Source organism: Heterocephalus glaber, unplaced genomic scaffold (assembly GCF_053883595.1).
Source record: "Heterocephalus glaber isolate CG9 unplaced genomic scaffold, H.glaber_assembly_v1.0 deba00001577, whole genome shotgun sequence".
Classification (NCBI taxonomy): domain Eukaryota; kingdom Metazoa; phylum Chordata; class Mammalia; order Rodentia; family Bathyergidae; genus Heterocephalus; species Heterocephalus glaber.
In genome coordinates, this window is record NW_028258358.1 from 31,439,967 (window position 1) to 31,459,095 (window position 19,129).

Genomic DNA, 19,129 nt, shown 5'->3' on the forward strand with positions numbered 1-19,129 from the left:
CAGAGGTCACCCCCACAGGAATGTCTCCAGAGTTGCTCCTGTGTTTGTGTCTTCTGCTTAGAATATGCTCTTCCAGAGATCCTGTGGCCCTCCTCCTCACCTCTGCAGATCTCCCTCCCAGGATCCTGGTTCCAGCAGGACCAACCTGGCTACACAACTGTTCCCTCCTGCTCCACCTAGGCTATCTAATCTTCCCAAGCATGTCCCACTTTTCCTTTTCCTTAGTGTGTGTGTGTGTGTTTCTAACACTTCACCCTTTCTAACTTACCATATCTTTTGATTACTATCTCTAGAGCCAGTGTGTGTACAGTGCTTCCAACACCGACTAGCTGTGTGGCATGATGAAGTCTCCTCTATCACTCGGGTAGCTTTTCTCATATATAAAATTGGAAACTTAATAGCATAATGGATTTTCTAGTGCTGCACTCAACACATAATAATCACTATGCAAATGTTTAGCAAATAGACTGTCTCTCCCTGTGCCCATGCCTCTGGGAGCTCCCCAGAAGTGCTTGTCATGAGTGGTATTAAGCAGAGGGAAAAGGTGAGTAATGAATGCATTTTCTAGAAATGTTTCTTTTGGAACCTGGATTTAGAAAGGGTTGAGATTTCCAAGGACAGTCATGGGCACAGGCCACTATCCAGCTATGAGGAGCTCTCTACCCATCAGAAAATCCTGAGTAACTTGTCTCCAAAATCTGCCCAAGAGGAAGGACTAAGATGGGTCACGAAAGTTTTGCCAAGATTTTCAGAAGCCACACAGACTTCCAGGGTAACTGTATGTTGGAAAAATGAAGAGAGGTAGCATTGAGACATGGTGGATGTCTCACCAGTTCATCGCAATGCTAAGGACCTTGATGATGTGAGAAAACATTGCACCAAGGAAAGTATGTTGGGCTGAGTAAGGTAAGCAGAAGTGCACATGGCGTGGTGTAATAAAGGGGAAAAGAAAAACAAATACATATCTAGGCCAGGGCCAGTGTTTTCCAAATGAATCCCCTAGAACACTCAAACTAGTTAGATGTGTTTTGAAGAAAAGTTCTGTCATGAAGTTAAATTCTCAAACACTGTGAGCTATACACTCCCTCCTGGAGACAGATTCACAGGACGTATTCCCAGAATCAAGGCTCTAAGAAGTCCCTCAGTAAAACAAATGTAGTTACTTCAAACTTTGAAATGTACGTGGCCATGGGTCTTTTTCTTCTGGAACATTTGGAAACAGTGTCCTCGGATCTGGCTTTGGAGATCATTGTGTAATACATGAAGCTCCTTGGAGTCAGGTCTTTTTCTCATTTATCTTTCTATCTTGAAGATCTTGGTTGGGACCAATAACCTATGAGTATTTGACAAATTGTCATCAAACAAGTGAATATCCGGATCAAGGTAGGGTGGCAATCCCAAAAGAACTGGAACGAGATGAAGATGGGAACCAGGCCATTGAAAAGACTTTTGTAAGAAACATTATATTGTAGTAAACTTTTTTCGATGCGAGCTAGCCATCACAGCTGTGAAGGCACACCTGCCACACTTTCTCTGTCTCTCAAGTCTGGTCCACACTCACTGTTGGATGCCAAGCTCCCTTTCGGTCCACAGGCTCTCGTACTCTCACTGGCACAAGTGCCCATCCATGTTCTCACCAATGTCTTCTCTTCCCTCAAAGCCACTTACTTCTAAACCTTTTGAAGAAGAGGCTATTTCCATTGCATTAAAGACACTTTCTAGAGACCTGGGCTGTTCATCCTATATCAAACAAATGTAAAAACTTGACTCTGCAGTAGCACACAGTCTTGGGACACCAAAATTACACTGTCTTTGGATGATTTGACTTTTCCTATCTTCCTGTTTTTCAAACAATTGGCTCTAAGGACCTTCAGAAGCTCCTTAGTAAGTATTCCTTAGCTTTTTTTTTTTTTTTTTTTTTTTGCTTAAATTCTTTTATTGGTACATTTTAGGTATACAATATATTTACATTTATCATTGGGTGCTTGTACATGATGTATCTTGGTTCTTATTTTTTTCCCATTACCTGTGTGCCCTTCACCTCTCCAAGTACTCCTTAGCTTTGATGCTTGGCTTTGTGTCTCAAATACCATCTTCTGTTCATCCTGCACTACATGTTGGTCCTCAAATATTTTACTTGTATATTTAACAGATCTCTATGGTGAATCCCTGATGTGCTGACAAAGAGAACATGAAGGTCCCTGCCTAGGGTGTGGGCATTCTTACAGAAGAAACAGACAATGGACAATAAACACCAAGGAGATTATAGATTTGGGAAAAAGTAGTAAATGCTATGGAAGAGCAGGGAGAAGTAGAGCAAGGTAGGTATATTTCCTTCTAGCCAATTGCTGCAGGATTGACTTCCTCACTCAGAAGATAGGAAAAAATTATGGATGGAAAAATGCTTCCAGTAATCCACCAGGAGGGAAATTATGCTATCTACCTGTAGCATTTCAGGATGGGAGGGCTCTCTTCTGTATCAGAAAAAAGTCTTTATATATGGAGGAAGAGATGGGATTCATCTTTTACTGTGGGGGCAGAGCCACATTCTAGTAACCACAACATAAATGAGTGAGGCATGGTGACCTCCAGCCAGCATAGAAGTAGACTGAGCAGGCAATGACATGTCTGGTCCTATGGAAGAGGAACAGCAGGAAAGATACGGATGCTGCTCCTTATATACACTCACTTTCACAGTTCACCACCTTCAAAGGTGGATGGGTATTTGAAAGTCCCTCTGGCTATAACAGCTGGCATTCTAGTGCGGCCCTTGTCTCACTCTCTTTTTCTTTCGCCCACACACATCTGCAGCTTTAGAGAACCATAAACCACACCCATATATCGGAGGCTTGTGAGATTTCAAATGATCTCAGCTCCAGGGCTGAGCATGTCCAGGAACGTCTGACCTGACTTTTTCTCTGCAATTTCAAATGCCCTTAGGGCTGAGGACAGGAGACATAAAACCACTGTTACTCCAGAAAACACAGAGAGACATTGGCTACCCGTTAGGGTTCTTACCTTAGTGCCCTATTTCCCAAACTGTGCCATTGGGCACCTTGGGAAACTGTAGTGAGCTCACAAGGATTTCATGGGAGATTTTACATTTCTAAGGGAAACAAGGCAGTACTCAACCTCTCTCAGGGCCTGTGCAAACTATTAGCTCAAGGTAATTTGCAATTTGTATGTTAGAATCACACTTCCTTCCTTTTGATGATATTTTATGTTTTTGCAAAACTGGATTTTTTTCAGTCATCATTAAGATGAGAAGCAAGGACCATGCGAAAATCAGTGTGGAACAGGAAATGAAAATAGTGGTTCCAATTTGATTTCAAACTGAGAATTTTTCCCAGTGCCCAATAGGCATGCACAGTCCATTCATAACTAACTGGGGTTAAGAATGAGAAAAAAAGATTATTTCTCTCAAATATTCTGTATTAACTTTCAAAGAGCTACTAAGCTGTTAAAACACAAATATGGAAGTGTTTGGATATAACTAAGTGGAATGATTTTGTATCTCTTTTGGCCAAGAGAAAATATTACTGAACACCACATGCTTACCTTAGTTCCTTACCATTTTGCTGACATACAGTAACCCTGCTTCAGTGGGACCTTCTAAGAGTCTAGAGCTAAGGGTCAGGATGGTGCCCATCCTGAGGGCAGAAGTAGTAATGGTATAGCTAACGTGCACTGAGCAGTAATTTACCAAGCTCTATGCAGAGTGTCCCTCACATATTATTTCATTGATATGCGTTATGCAGTTTACTTCATTTTATTTTCCTTAACCCCAAAAAAAGGTTTTCCCCAGAGTCTCTGGCCCCTGGACTTTTAGAGGAAATTTAGAAATCAGTGAATATTTCCTGTGACAGATTCCATAAAAAACATTATAACTTTTTCTGACAATTATAAAACCAATTTTCTATTCCCTGCTGCATTTTCAACAACCCACACATTAGAAAAAATACCAATCTCCTCTAAAGTTCATAATTTTTCCTTCAGAATTCTAAATAGAAATCAATGAACCAAAATAAATTCAGCAGTGCTCCCTGCTAGGCATCATGGAGGATGCAAGATGGTAATGCTTGTTCTCTTTCCTCAAGGGGATTAAAACCTAGTCTATACATGAAGCAACTAGAGGAAAATAAGAAAGAGCGCATTATTAATGGACTAAGTGTGGAGGTGGAGGGCAGAAGTACACTGAGAGAGAAGTGAGCTCTCAAATTGAATTGCCACAGACTTGGTCCCTCTGCAGCTTGCCTTCCTGCCTCATTTCTCCCTTGCTATGAACATCCTTCCCCTCCTTAGACACCTCTTCTGTTAAATTCTATACTTCCTCGGTTCTAAGACACACTCTTCACTCAAAGGGAGACTCTGTTTCTCTGGAAATCACTGCCATTTTAAACATTATCAAAAATTAATCTTCCCCTTACCTGAAAGCTTGCTAACTTTGGTGTATCTACCAAAGGTGATGGTCTCATAACTTCATGTGCCATTCAGCTTTTGTATTAGCTCTCCTTTTCTTTCTACTCAGTCTTCATATGTATACATGTATGTGTGTATATATAGGCTATGGGCTCCATCACCTCTATAGCTTTACTATTTTTCTTTGGAACTTTCTCACCAGTGCCATTTTCATGTTTATTCATTTAATTATTCAACAGGTACTCAGTGTCTGCTATTGTACAACTGCATGTTAAGGAACAACCACTGACAAGAAAGTATGGTCACTTGTCTCACAGAGGCCAGTGAGCTATACAAGCAAGTAAGACACATTTATAACGCACTGTGAGAATTGCTATCATGAATAAAATGTCGAGGTGCCATGGAAGTCATGGCAGTCAAGGAAGGCTTCTTGAAGAAGATGATATGCAGTGCTGCTAGATGGAAACACGTTAGGGGGGTGTGAAATGAACAGAAAATGTTTCCGGTAGAGATAATCCAGGTCGAACTCATCAAGGATGTGACACATTCCAGAGACGAGAATGAGTTTAGTAATGCTGAATGTGAAGTAAGAGGGAAGTGTGTTCCAGAGGCACAATGAGATTATATACTCGGGAAGTAAGCAGAGGATTTATCCAGAAGATAATGGGAGTGACGGAAAGACTATGCAGGCCATGCATCATAAGATTTGCGTTTTCTTTAATTCATTTACAAATTATTATTTTCTTTATCGATGCATTAGTATTTGCAGTATACAATGATAACATTCATCATGTGGAGCTGGCATATGCACATAACACATCCTAAATCTTTGTCTGCCCCTTTCCCTCCCCTCCCTCCTCTGCTGGGCTGAGGCAGCGAGTAGAGTGGAAAATGAGGGGCAAGCCTGGGTCAGAGGTGAAGACTGGACAGGAGGCAATGGGAGCTTGAACTAGAAACACAGCAGAGAAAGTGGAGAGAAGAGCCTGGGCCAAGGTATATAAAGCACTTGGGTATATTTGGATACAGTAGGAAGTGAGAGAGAAGCAGACATCAGTGACTGCAGCTCGCATCCGTGAAGCGGTAAACATAAGAGAAATACATTTGAAGGAATAAACACTATTTTAGTTGGAGAAAAGGTGAAGATGAATTTATCTCTGATACATTCAAGTGAAGGATTGGGCCCAGAGGCCAAGCGAAAGGGATGGAGGGACAGATTTGGAATTCATCAACCTGTAGAAGATAACTGACAAATCCAAAGGTGTTATTTTTAAATTTGGATTCTTCTAGCTCTGACTTTACGTCAGATGCACTTGATCGTCTTCACACTTATTCTATGTTTGCTTTCTCAACCATTCTCCTTCCCATTCGGCATATTATAACCTCAATAAAGTTTAAGCTTCTTTCCACAGTTTGAAGAAACATATGTTGAGTTACAAAAAGAAAAGAAGGGAAAGGGAGAAGAAGAAGAAGAAGAAGAAGAAGAAGAAGAAGAAGAAGAAGAAGAAGAAGAAGAAGAAGAAGAAGAAGAAGAAGGAAGAAGAAGAAAGAAGGAAAGTCCAGCTTATATCTCAAGTGCTTTGCATCAGTCACTTCATTCATTTAGCATGCATTTGTTACGGATCACCCTCCACCCCCATCTTTCAGTTACATGAAAATTAGGGGATGCAGAAACAACGGTGACTCCTGATGCTGAAAAGGTGGCTGGGAAGGTAGACCTGAAGTAAACAATGAACTAAATAACTCTATAACCGTATCCAGCAGTACTTGCTCCGAAGTGCACAACAGCTATAAAAGCTTGCTATTCAAAGAGTGGTCCATGAACTGGCTGCTTCAATACCACTTGGGAGCTTGTTAGAAAACCGTAATCTCACTATCCACCCAGGAACTAGTGAGATCAGATCTGCATTTTAACAAGATCCCCGGGGGATTTGCGTGCACATTAAAATTTGAGAAGCACTATTCTGGAGTCCACAGGGCTGTGAGAGAAAACAACAGGTGGACCTAAATTCATCTTGTGGGTCAGGGAAAGGGTCCCTGAAAAACTGGCTTCTGATTGGGCCAGAGAAGTAGGCGAAGGTCAGGTGATTCCCAGCCTGGAGGAGTACTTCATCATGTTCCTAAGAGCAGCTCTGAGAGATTTAAAGGCTGTATCAGTCTACTTTGGTTGTCATTTGAAAATGCCATAAACTAGATGACTTGCACTACCAAAATTTATTTTCTCTCAGTTCTGGAAATGAGGTATCTGAGATCAGGGATCAGTGTGGTGAGATTCTAGGGAGGGCTCTTCCTGGCCAGCAGAGGGCCACCTCCTTGCTGTGTCCTCACAGGGTGGGGAGAGAAAGAGACCTTTCTCTGGTGTCTTTTCTGAGAACACTAATCCCATCACGAAGGCCCCGTTCTCATGACCTTACCTAATCTTAATTGCTTTCAAAAGTCCTGTCTCCAAATGCCCTCACCTCACGGTTAGGACTTCAACGTCTGAATTTAGGACACACAATTCATTCTATTGTAAAGGTTTTAAGGAAAGGAGTGTGGAAAAATAAGATTTCTGGTTTTGAAATTGTACTCTGGCTGAAATGTGCAAAAGGGCTTGAAGAGGATCTAAAATATATTTTAGGAGACCAGCTAAGAAACTAGCTCAATAGAAACAGTTACAGACACCCATAGCTTGGACAAAGCTGTATGGGTAAAGAGGGAGCAAAGTGAAACATTTTGGAATATTCAAGGGTTAAACTCAATAGTCCTTGATAATGGTGGTTGGGGAACAGGGTCAAGAAATTCTGTCTGTCAGGGCCGGGGGTTTAGCTCAGTGGTTTCGCTGCCTGCTGCGCAAGTGTAAAGACCTGAGTTCGATCCCTGGTACCAAAAAAAAAAAAAAAAGAAATTCTGTCTGGTTTCCAGCTTGTTCACTTGAATAAAGATGATATGAATTCTTGAAATAAGAATCATGAAATTATCATATTTGTGCATGGTATGTATAAGAATAGCTACCATTTGGTGAGCATTTATCATGTGCCAGTCACTGTGTAGATGTACACATTATCTTAATTACTATATGACACAAACTTTACCTTCTGAGATGCAAAGATCAACTCAGGCAAGCTAGCTATATGTACAAGACTATGACGATAAGGACTTTTTCTTAGATTTCAATTTTTTATTAGTGCATGTTTGTGATACACAATGACCACATTCTTCTTGGGGAGTTGGTACATGTACATAACACATCTTGATTCTTTTTTCATCTTCCACCCTCTCCTTCCATTTCTTGGTCCCCTTACCATTTGCAAAAGATCTATCTCCATACTTATTCTCTACCTTTTATTTTGCTTTTTATTTATATTTGGGGTTTCTCGTATAAGAGATACCATGTGATGTTTAAGCATGTCTGTTGATTTATTTTTCTTAACATTATGTTAAGGGTTTAAAATGGTCTGGCACAAAGAATAGTTCAGAATACTTTGAAGAACTTCAGAGAAGCTAAAGTGGAGAGGGGAAAAAAGGAGATGTGATGACTCCAGGTTGAGGAAGGCAGAAATAATCATGGAAGGGGAGAGAAGAATGACACTATTGGCAAGTTCCTTTAGGAAAACAGTGAAGAAAAGTTGGCCAGGAAGGGAGGGACCAAATTATGAAAGCCCTTGAAAGTCTGTAATTTGGATTTTACAGAGCGAAGGGTTTGAGTATGAAAGGAACATGACTCTACAAGATTCAGGAAAACCTGTCTGGCAACAAAGAAGCTTGGAGTTAGGAGGCTTGAGTCCCAGAAGCCATTAATTAGTGTTTGTACCATGCGGGTAATGGGTCAGAGTTCTGGGTTAGCTTGGAGAAAAAAAAACAATGAGACTTCATTTCTTGGGATGAGAATGGAGATTAAAGGGGACTAAACTTTCAGGAATAAAATTTCAAATTCAGAATCAGAGGGAGATGGGGAAGAGGAGAATCATAAACCTTGGATCACCTGTCTGCAGGCCGTATGGTATTACGTATATTACTATGTTAAGATAACTTTCTGTTTCACCACAAAGCTAATTTAAATTTCTAAAAAATTATACCAGATGAAAGGCTGAAGTTATGATATTAAAAAGACTTACATAGGAAAGAGAGTATTGTTAAGTATAAAAATTGAGGGGAATAAAATATGGTATTCTCTTGAAGAAACAGTCCCCAAATCATATGAAACATTGTGTTCTGTAAGACACAATTGGCAAAATGAAAAGAAACTATTACATTCCACTCTGTTACTCCATTCCAGATGCACTAAATAGCTGCTTATATTAAAAAAAAATGGTGTTGGGTTCAACCTTTCAGATGAATAAGGGCTTTGTTCCTGACTCGGTCTAGTCATGGAACCATCATATTTAATTTTTTTTTTTTTTTGGTACTGAGGATCGAACTTGGGACCTTGGGCTTGCGAGGCAGGCGGCGGAACCACTGAGCTAAATCCCTGGCCCCATCATACTTAATTTTTAAAATTCAAAATGTTGTGTTTAGTGGAAGGAAAATGTGTGCTTATTGTGTTTTCTAAGTGCCATATGTTTTTGTTTTCAAGGCATGCAGAAATGTTGTTGACTGGAAAAGAATAAATAAGTAACCCTTACCAACCTTGCCATTTCTCTTCTGCTTTATCTCAGAGAACCTCAGCACCTCGCAAGACATTCTTTGTGGAGGGGCACCTGGTGGCCCCCCTTGAATAACGTGTCCTGTGTGTTCAGCAATAAATACCTTCCTGTAATCACCCCTCCATTAATGACGACGTGGGCCAAAGCAAGGGATTTATCAAATGGCATCTGAGACGGTTAAGGTGCACCTACTCATTCTGTGGGAGTCTGGCAATAGCTCCGAAGGGTAATGTATAGATATCAATTTTATTGTGCAGCATTCCCTAATTGACGTCCCCAATGGTCTGAAAACTTAGATGAAAGATATATGGGCTACAGTAATTAACCACTGCAATAACAGATGTTTTACAGAAAAACTGTGTGTGCCTGGGCTACAAACAGGTCTTGACTGTGAATATGTTCTTGGCTGATACATTCTCTCTCAAGCATGGAAATCATATGTAAATGTTTTGTAAGGTATCACTTTCCATGGCAGGCATTGAATTGTTTTTCTTTAAAACAGATATATATAATATTCACATACGCCTTCTTAAATGGTACAACGACTTCAGTTTCAGGTACACCCTGCATTTCTTTGGAATCTGCGGAGTTCGGTGTTTTCCAAAGTATTTACGGTGCAGCTCCCAGCTTTGGGCTGGCTGTCTTCGAGCGTGTTTCCTGAGCTACCCCTCTCTGTGCTCTGCCAATTATGTGCCACTTTGTCTTGGTGCTATGATTGCTTTCTTCGGAGAGGGAAATTCCCCTTTCATCAGTATGGATGCGCTGTTTTCAGACACTGCAAGCGCTGTGTTGCCGTGTCAGTCATCCTATGAGGGCCCGCTTCAGACGAGGAGGGCTGACGAACTGGCTGCCGATTGGCTGGCCGCGGCGGGGCGGGTCTTGTCGGAAGGAAGGGCTGCAGCTTTACAGCAACAGAGTTTAGACTGTCTATGCTTCATCATCTGAAGGTAAAATTTTCCAGATACGGCAGACGGCGTTCAGAGTACAATAAACAGGGAAGGAGAACTATTGGCATGGAAATTTCTTCCTCATGATGCAGTGGAGAAGCCTGGGCCACTCGATTCTGCCAGATGTCCCTGGGGTTACTGTACAGGGGGAGGACAAGCTGAGCTAAACAAGGTAGGCGATCCCTCCCCCCCTTTTTTTGAATGTTTAAAGAGTTTGCTGCAGTGTGCTGCATTCCATGTGTGTTGCTTAGGGAAGCCAGGGAAACCGGATTCCACTAATTCAAATGTAATACTTGCCGGGAATCCTGGAGTTTTACGTAACATTTTGATTTGAGAAAAAGAAATGGCAAAAGCTCGAATCTTCGCCGCCTGTTTGGGGTGAGGCATACAGGCGAGTTTTTATTCAAAGAATAGATCCATTTATTTATTTTTTTTTTTAAATTCAGTTGAAATCTTGAGGGCATTTTTATTTTCTTGTCATAGAAAATTTTCAAGCTGTCATAGTTAGTTCTGGAATAGGTAAAGTTTACGTTGATTCTGTTATTTGAAAACAGACCTGCAATTAACAATTCTAAAAAACAAAACAAAACACTTAATAGTAAATAATCATCGATTGAATATTTGGGCCCAAAATAGGTTTGTGTATTGGAAATTAGGGACCTCCCTCCTTCTACAATGCTAGGCTTTAATTGAGTTTCAAAGACACGTTTTTAACAACCTAGCAAGAGGTAGCTTTCTGGCAAGTTTTTGATACTGTAGTTCAATGTTTACATTTCTTTTCCTGGCATGTCCGAGCCTTTGTTTCCAGCTTTAAAGTGGAACCATTATATTCCAAAGTAAAGCTGGGTTAATAATGCTTACTGCAATTATCTGATCTGTATGCATTTTTAATGAGAACACACAGCCAGCAGAATAATTTAATGAGAGCAAGCTAGCTTTTAAAGCTGTGTTTTCACCGCGCCGAACCATATCAACTTTCTTGCCGACAAGCAGCAGTGAGAAATGATGGAAAAGATTTATTTTTAACACACTTGGCCCAGGAGAGGGAAAGGATATATTTGTTAAAGAATTCTTTCTGCCCTTTTCCGTTTTAAATTTCTGCCAGGCATGAGGAAACTGTGCTTTTTTGTTAGGCCTCGGAAGCATGTGTTTACAATAAATGTGTAACATTTTTAGAATAGTTAGCAAGCACTGAAGCGAAGGAAAAGAAAATCCAGACTTGCCTAACCACAACCGTGAATGCTTTTCAAGGGACATTACTGTCCCTTTTACAAGACAAAGGTTAAGTGGAAAGATAGTTAACTGTACATTTTGGGGACAATAAGGTAGAAAGAATAAAGCAGGGGGACATCTTTATAATCTTTACGTAAGAGGAAGTTTCTTCAGCTCTCCCGCTCGCTTTTGGAGGGCAGCAATGCTCATTTAAATAACGGCAGTGCCACATAGATTCTTCTAGACCCACTGTTTTTACTTTCAAGGAGAAGTGCAGGACACTAGCCCAGAACTTCTGACGTCATCCCCCAACTATTTGTGCTGTGTGTTCTTTTATTCGGGCTCGTGGAGAGGAATATTTCTCTAAGTCCTGGGCAGGAACATTCTAACTCCCAGTTAGCAGGACTTGAGTTATGTCTTCAAATTTTAGCTTGTTCTTTATAAACTCTGAAGAAATCCCCTTCATAAATAAAGCATCATCTCCTACCTGCTGGTCAGCACAGGTTTTCTTCAGGGTTCTGGCTTGGCTGCTAAAAAGTAGCAGGAAGCCGAGCTCAGCTTTCTTTCAGGCCTACCTTCCCCCTGGTGCACCCCAGTACTGCCACCTGTGTGGACTGTTCCCAGGGCCCTATTCCCAGTCCCCGAGGAGCTATTGTCTAGGATGCAGGTTATGCCACCAAGTTCAAGGCTGCTTGTGATGGTGAGAACAGCTGCTTTTAGAGATAATGCACCATGTTCTAGGGCAGATGGCCCAGAGGAAGTAAAATACAATACTACCGGCTGTTAATCCCGTGTCACAGGTGGCACTCTTGGTCTTGTGGATGAGGGGGAAGATTAGTGCTGACTAAGGATCCTTTTAAGATAGAATTTTTGTTAGAACACATTGGAGTTCCCGGGAATTCCCAGTGCTAGTCCGCTAGTCCGTGTCCTCTTTCTCACCACTCACTGAGCCTTGAGCGAGTGCCTACCTAATTTTCCTAGCTCTTAATAGAAATGAATAATACTTTCTCTCATGGTGCCAGCACTTTCAGAGACCTTGACCTTGTACCCCCCCCCCAAAACAAAACAAAGAAAAAGAAAAGAAAGTTGTATCTTGGCACAATGAGCTATTTAAAGTACAAAAGGTAGAAACCCTGGTATTAAATTGTTGGATGATATATGTCTTGCTTCATCTTATGCTCATAAAATTTTTCTAGAGATATTTATTCTTAGACCAACAATTACATTTCCAAGGAAGTCAGAGAATTGTCACTTGCATTTTCTCCGTAGATCTAGTCTAATATACTAGAAGCTGAGCAAGGCAGACTGTTCCAGGGATAGGCCTTGTAGTGCCCAAAGCATTTAGTGCTATTTTTACTGTGGCTTTTGTATTAAATTTGTGAAAGTAAAACAAAAAAGGAAGAAAACAAAAGGATGGGAAAAAATATGCTTGTGAAATATACTGGTCATGTAGCTTTACTGCTTAACCGCCTGCCTTCTCTCTGCTGGTTGTTTTAATTTGCTGTTGCTATGGTGAAAACAAATCAATATCACATGGCTACCAGCCAGTCCCGCGCTCGGGGAGCGCCATAGAAATTCAAGATCTGGTACTCAGGATTCCAAGTAAGAATTGGGAGAAGAGGATTTAGATATTGAGCTGAAAAGAATTCCACAGAGCACAATGAGTAGGGTCAATCTTGTATGCTTTTTCTCTTCCTTTCTTCCTACACTCCTACCGATAACAAGAGATGGGAAGGAAAGCGTATGTTTACATTTTCTAAAATAAAACAGTAACAACACGGAAGTAGTAGGAGACATTGCAAGGGTTAAAGGATTCTCATTAATGAAAAGATCGTATAAGTCCAAGACATGTTGGTTGTTGAAAGCATAGTTTGGGGGGCCTCTGACATCTCTAGGTGCACATCAGAGCTGGCTCAGACAGAGAACCCCAACAACGAAGCAGCTGCTGGGCAGTGGAGACCAACCAAGGCTGTCATGGGAGGTTGGAGAGGCAGGACCTCAAAGACAGGAGAAAGCTGCAGTCGGAAGTGAAGCCAGTCGAGCACAGAACTCCAAGGGCATGGCAGAACAGAGAGAGAATCTTTTCCCACTTTTACAAAATCTGCCTGGAAAGAGAGGAAGAGGCTGCAAGGAGAACTCAAGAGTCGTAAGCCCAGGATCCTTCCCGGAATGAGCTGCTGAATTAGACAGATATGGATGCCTACTGCGGCATGGCGCAAGGAACTTGGTATTTCATGCTTTGAAAAAAAGCCTCTTGGCAGGATGAAATAGGAAGTCTTGGGCAGGCAGTGTTCATCATTTACAATACTATTTTTTTCTCCTTGTTTTTCTTCTGCTCAGTTTTTGTTTTTCTTCTTGCAATTGTACATAAACTCATAGGTGCGGCTGTGGTGATACTCAGTCAGGAGTCAAAGGTGGTATGGAGCTGGGTTTACATCAGGCCCAGGCCTCCATCTGCATGCCAGCTGTTTACAGAGGTGGGTGTTGGAGGTAAACCCTTACTTAGGGTTTCCTTTACGAACCTGAGCTCCAAGATGGACAGGCTTTTGGCTGGCCTCTTCTCCTCAATATGGCAAAAACACTTGCTAATAAAAATGGACTCCACAATGTACCTTAGTGCTTTGACAAAGAGTTCATCGTCTAAGGTATCCTTCGCCCGCAGATTCCATCCATCAGTCAACAAGTGTTTGTTAAACACCTCTTGGGCTCGCTGGCTGTGGCTAATTCAGTTAGAACACGAAGCCAGTTATCCAGGACCTGCCTTTGTGGGTGTGTGCACAAAAATATGAGGTATAAGACTGTAAGTTTTAAAGCCTTGAATGATATTGTGATTGCCTACTATCAGTTTACACTGTTAATCATTAGACATGGTTTTTAGGTTTGAGATGGCTTTGGTGTTGAGAACAAGAAGAATTTTGAGTTTGAGATATCTGTCTGTCTGTACTTCTTTTAACCTTTATTATGTTTCTTAGTATAAGAGCTGTTTCAGTAATATACAGATGTGAGATGAGAGATACCAAAAATTCTAAATGTGGAAAAAAAACCAAGAAAAGAAAAATCCTAAATGTGAGTGAGGCTACTGTGAGCAATCACAGAGTCTCAGCAGCCAGAGTTTCAGCTCTAAAGTGACCAGGGACCATGGGCATATGGTTTATAAAGCCTTCAACATTAGCCAGCCAGCAAAAGGAAATCTTAGACATTGTCCCACTCCTGCACTGCAGGGTGCCTACCGAAGCCCCTGGTGCTGTTAGCGGACTGTCTGTGTCCTCAGCAAGGAAACTGAGGCCTGACGCTGGAGGATTATACTCCCCACTTTCCTCATAAAAGCAGAGTTTGTTTTAAAATTGATTTCCTCTTGAAATATCAAGTTGTCTTGTTGTTGGGTTTTGGTCCGAATTAACACCCATTCTCAGTCCTGGGTGTTGGCAAAGAGCAGGTCCAAGGTCCTGAGCATCAGTGGCCAGCTGGTTGCTGCTGAAGGACTTGGGGCATAGTAAGGCCCCTCTAGGGACCGAAAGGGAGCAGGCAAGACTCCGAAAATGCTGCTGGTCTCCCTGCTGAGCAGTTTGCAATCCACAATAGCCAGGAAAGGAGATACTTACAAACAAGATAAGAACAGTTAAGCACACAAAAGTCTTCAGAAGGGTAATTAGCATATGCGTCGCTCCTTGCCCTTTACAAAGGGCTTTCAGTGGCACTATCTCAATTAACAGTTCAAACAGAGAGGTAACAAACTAGGGCACTCTGGCAAGGGTGTGGGAGGTAAAGCTCCTTCAGGACAAGATTTATAAGCTAGATTTAAAAATCTTTTACTCATTGATGGTTTGCAGTGGTTAATTGACTCGAATTTTGAAGCAAAGGACCAGTTTAGAAGTGTACTGGGTAGGTGGGCACATACCTCTTGTCCCCAGATGCATTCTTACACTGCAGGTGTATTTAGAGTAGGCTTTGGGAGCTCGAAGAGAGGTTGACTCCTCAGCTCTGAGTGCTCAGAAGGTATTAGGGCACAATATATGTGCCTACTCCACGTCCCAACCCCCAACCCAGTCATAGGGCAGTGAGGTGCTTCTAGGATCCACCATTTATTAATGATTATAAAGGGGAAAAAAACCAAAGTCAACAAGGAAACCAAAATTCAAATATTCTGTTTTCCCATGGGAGCATCTGAGTTCTCTTAAACCTGCTGAAAGGTTGGGGGAAAAACAGTATTTAGAGTCACGTGTTATAAACAAGGGCTTTGCACACATATCTCATGTAATTTAAGCCTTAGAACAACAACAAGAGAGGCCCAGAAGATTAATGTTCTTCCCAATTGGCTTATATAAGCAAAGAAGCTCCCAAGGACTCAGTGACACACTTGTGACCCTGCAGCTAACATTTGGCAGAGCCACATCTTAAATTCAGGCCTGCAAGACCCCTAAGCCCTCTAGGTAGGCAGCATCATGGCTTCAGCTGAACAAACAAAATGGAGAAAATAAAAATAATTCACGTGCACAGAGCTATTAAAGCTCAAGTTGGATGTGGAAGGTCAGTTATTTTTGAAATCTCAGATGTACCTTAAAGTTTATATTATATTGTGTAAATAAGAAGTGTAGGACCACGGATTTAGCTCAGCGGTTTTGCCGCCTGCTGCACAAGTGCAAGGACCTGAGTTCGATCCCCGGTACCAAAAAAAAAATAAAAAGAAGTGTAATCGTGATGGTAACTTGCTACCATCTTGTATGTCACTTCAGTTTTTATGCTTATTTTTAAATGCCCCTTTTCTCCTGTTTTATAAATGAAGACTGAATTTGAGTGAAGTTAAGGACTATGCTAAAAGTCTTATTAGCCAAAAAGTGGAAAAAAAAAATTCCTCAAATCTATGGAGACCCAAGTAGATGCTATTTAATGAGATGAATGAAATTGCACTGCAGTGTCACTTGGAGTTTTCTCGTAATTCATGTGGCATACTTGAGTAGAGCCCAAGCCAAGCAATTTTGGTAAGACAGTAATGTTTTTAATTAAGAGATTGAATTATTCTAAAAATTTATAAGTTTCTGGCATCTTAAATGAAAGTTTCAATTAATCAAACTAAAAGTATCAGTGAAGCATATATTATATAAATGATTTAGTGCTTGTAATTTTAATGTTCTGTGAGTTCAGGAAAGGCGAGTTCTGTTTGGGTTGGAGTGGTAGATAAGGTCTTGGAGAAAGGGCTGCTTCCTCTGGATCAGAATGGAGATATTTTGTCTAGATCCACATTTCTGATGAAGAATATTCACACCCCAGGCCAAGGGCAAAATTACTCGCTATGTAAGAAAACAGTCGAACTAATATATTATTTAGCTTATCTTTTTAAATGTAAATTTTCATTTATGTTCAGTATTGTATAGAAAATCTAAGTATTGTTATGAATGCATACCACTGACAAATAAGTAGCTATCTTTATGATGACTGTTTCTGCTAAAAATATTTGTCTGACAATATGTGGTCAAAAAATTTACAGAAGCCAGTGATCAGAATCTCAGGAAGGAGAGGCAGCATGATGTGGGGTGGGGACAGTGAGGAAACATGTCTTTGGAGATGAAATGTTAGGGAACAGGGGTACATCAGGCTAGATGGAACAGCTGGAATCAGAATGCAGAAGAGCTGAACAGCCCTACGAAGGAGTTTTATCTCATCACCTGTAAAACAGGTCTAATGCTTTATAGAGATTCATCTAGGATTTATTAGATTGGGTAAGAGGTTAGAACATTTGTAACAAGTGATGCCAGTGGCCAGAAAACTTTTGCAATATTCTGGGCATAGTGTGGGAAGGAGGTGGATGAGCATGGGAAGTGTGAGAATGCAGGAGAAAAGGCAGATCCAAAGGCATCTTAAAGGAAAAATAGTACAAACTACCGAGGGCCTAGAAAAGCCAGTGATAAGTCATGGCTCTCAAGAGAAACGCTGATGGTAGACAGTATGAAAGAAGTGGGGGTAGAGAGAAAAGGGGGCCAAACAATGGGATTAGGATCAGAGGAGCAAGGGAGATGATGAGTTTTAGGATTAGGGCCCAGAGATTTTAGCAAGAGATGGGACATCTAAGTGGAGAGATCTCATAAGTATAGGACAATGTGGAGATGAAGAGCAGTCTAGACACCCAGTTATCAAGGTCAGCCTGAGACGCAACTGTGTAGATGCTATAGTTGAAGCCATGAATTCTCAGAACCTCATGGAAGGTGGGAGCATGAAGAGAGATGAGCAGATGATACAGGAAGAGCTTTTGGGAACATAGCCAGAGGTCTAGAAGAAGAGCTAGCAAAGAACCAGGAAAATAAATATCCACAAAAGAGAAAGTGTTTTAAAACATAAATAAGCAGGGCTGGGGATTTAGCTCAGTGGCACCGTGCCTTCCTCGAAAGCGCAAAGTCCTGAGTTCGAGCCCCAATACCAGAAAAAAATAAAAAATTAAAATAAACCCAAATAAACATTACGATTAAACACCATAGCCCAGTCTCCAGGACTGCATGAGAAAGCAGTGTGGCCTTCTGCATTGCACTAACCTCTCAAGTATTTTACTCTCTTTGGCACGAGTCTCTAGCAGCAGTCAAATATTCATCTAGGGCAGTGATGGTGCACCTTTTGGAGCTTTGAATGATATAAACAGTTGACTGCGGCACGTGTGCCATAGATTCGCCACCACTGGTCCAGGGCCATGTGTAGAGCTTTAGAAAATTGGAATAGAAAAGGGAGCATTTGTTGCTAATCTTTCATATCTATAAGTGACTTTCTAATAAGTAGATCTCCATTAATAACCAAAAAACACCATTTAAAACCAACAATTATCAAGACTTCTGTATCTGTCTTTCAAAATAAGCATTTGGGGAGGGCCAGGGATTTAGCTCAGTGGTTCCACCACCTGCCTCACAAGCGCAAGGTCCCAAGTTGGATCCCTGGTAACTAAAAAAAAAAGCATTTGGGGGATATTACTGGTTAGAACAGTAATTCCAGTGTGACTGGAAATAGGGCTAGATACTGGTCATCTTGGTCATCTTGTTCTCCAAGACCGTGGAGTTTATTCTTCCTGGATCTAGTGGCTCCTACATGAGCCCGGCCATAGGACTGCTTTGAAGAAAACAGACTTTCAAGATGAAAAAGTACTTGGCCAAGTGGTTGCTGCCTTCATGCCAGGTGCCTCCGATGACTAAATCAGAACAGCACTTCTCAAACTTTTGTGTGCCTGCAGATCACCTGGGGATCTTATTAAAAATGTAGATTCCGATTCAATAGGCCTGGGGAGAGGCCAATATTCTGCTTTTCTAACAAACCCCCAGAGGATGAGATGGCGCACGTCTGCGAGGCTCTAAACTACAATGGCTGTGTTGCAGAAATGTAAGGGGCTGCAGATGCCTGGATCCAGAAGGCTGCTTTGAAATGCAAGCCATAGGGCTGGAAGCAGCTGCTAAAACTTCAGCCCAGGAAGCCTCACCAGGCTGCCTCAGGCTCAGGGTGGGGCTGAAGTAGGGCTGAAGTAACCAGCAGCCTTGCACCAGAGCTGCTAGGGCCAAGGTCGGAAGGCGGGGACTTCACTGGGGTTGACCAGCTCTGCGGCTGCACATCGCCTGTCTGTGGATATCGTCCCACACCCAAAATGTCTGCCTGCTCTGTGGCACAGACTCCGATTCCCCAAGGGATTTGGTTACCACCTCCAGGAAAGGCTAGTGTGTTTACACATCTGCTCCTGAGATTTTTTCTTTTCTCCTAAGAAATACATGTGTTAGAAATCAGCCTTAGATTCCCTTTTTCTGGGGGTAGAACTAGAGCCCCAGAGTCTAATGTGCCTACTTTAGCTATCACAGCCTCAGTGAGCCAGTTTGGGGAGTTCTGGCAAAATCACCTATTCAGATGTAGATAATGCTATTCTGTGCTCATCTCTCCAAAGAATATGAAGAGCACAGAGAGAGTGTT

At 41.6% G+C, this 19,129-nt stretch overlaps 1 protein-coding gene across 9 annotated transcripts in view; it reads left to right on the forward strand.

Annotated features, from left to right (window-relative positions):
- Positions 1 to 9,901: 9,901 nt before the first annotated feature.
- The window catches only part of Mbnl2 (muscleblind like splicing regulator 2), a 153,215-nt gene continuing 143,987 nt past the window's right edge, over positions 9,902 to 19,129 (forward strand). For 5 of the 9 annotated variants that reach the window (XM_004870843.4, XM_004870847.4, XM_004870845.3 and 2 more), the window contains exon 1: positions 9,962 to 10,160. The gene's annotated coding sequence lies outside the window, so the exon portion shown is untranslated. Of the gene's footprint in view, positions 10,161 to 19,129 lie in introns of all 9 variants that reach the window. The other 4 variants (XM_004870848.4, XM_004870844.4, XM_004870849.3 and 1 more) reach the window with 4 other exon arrangements.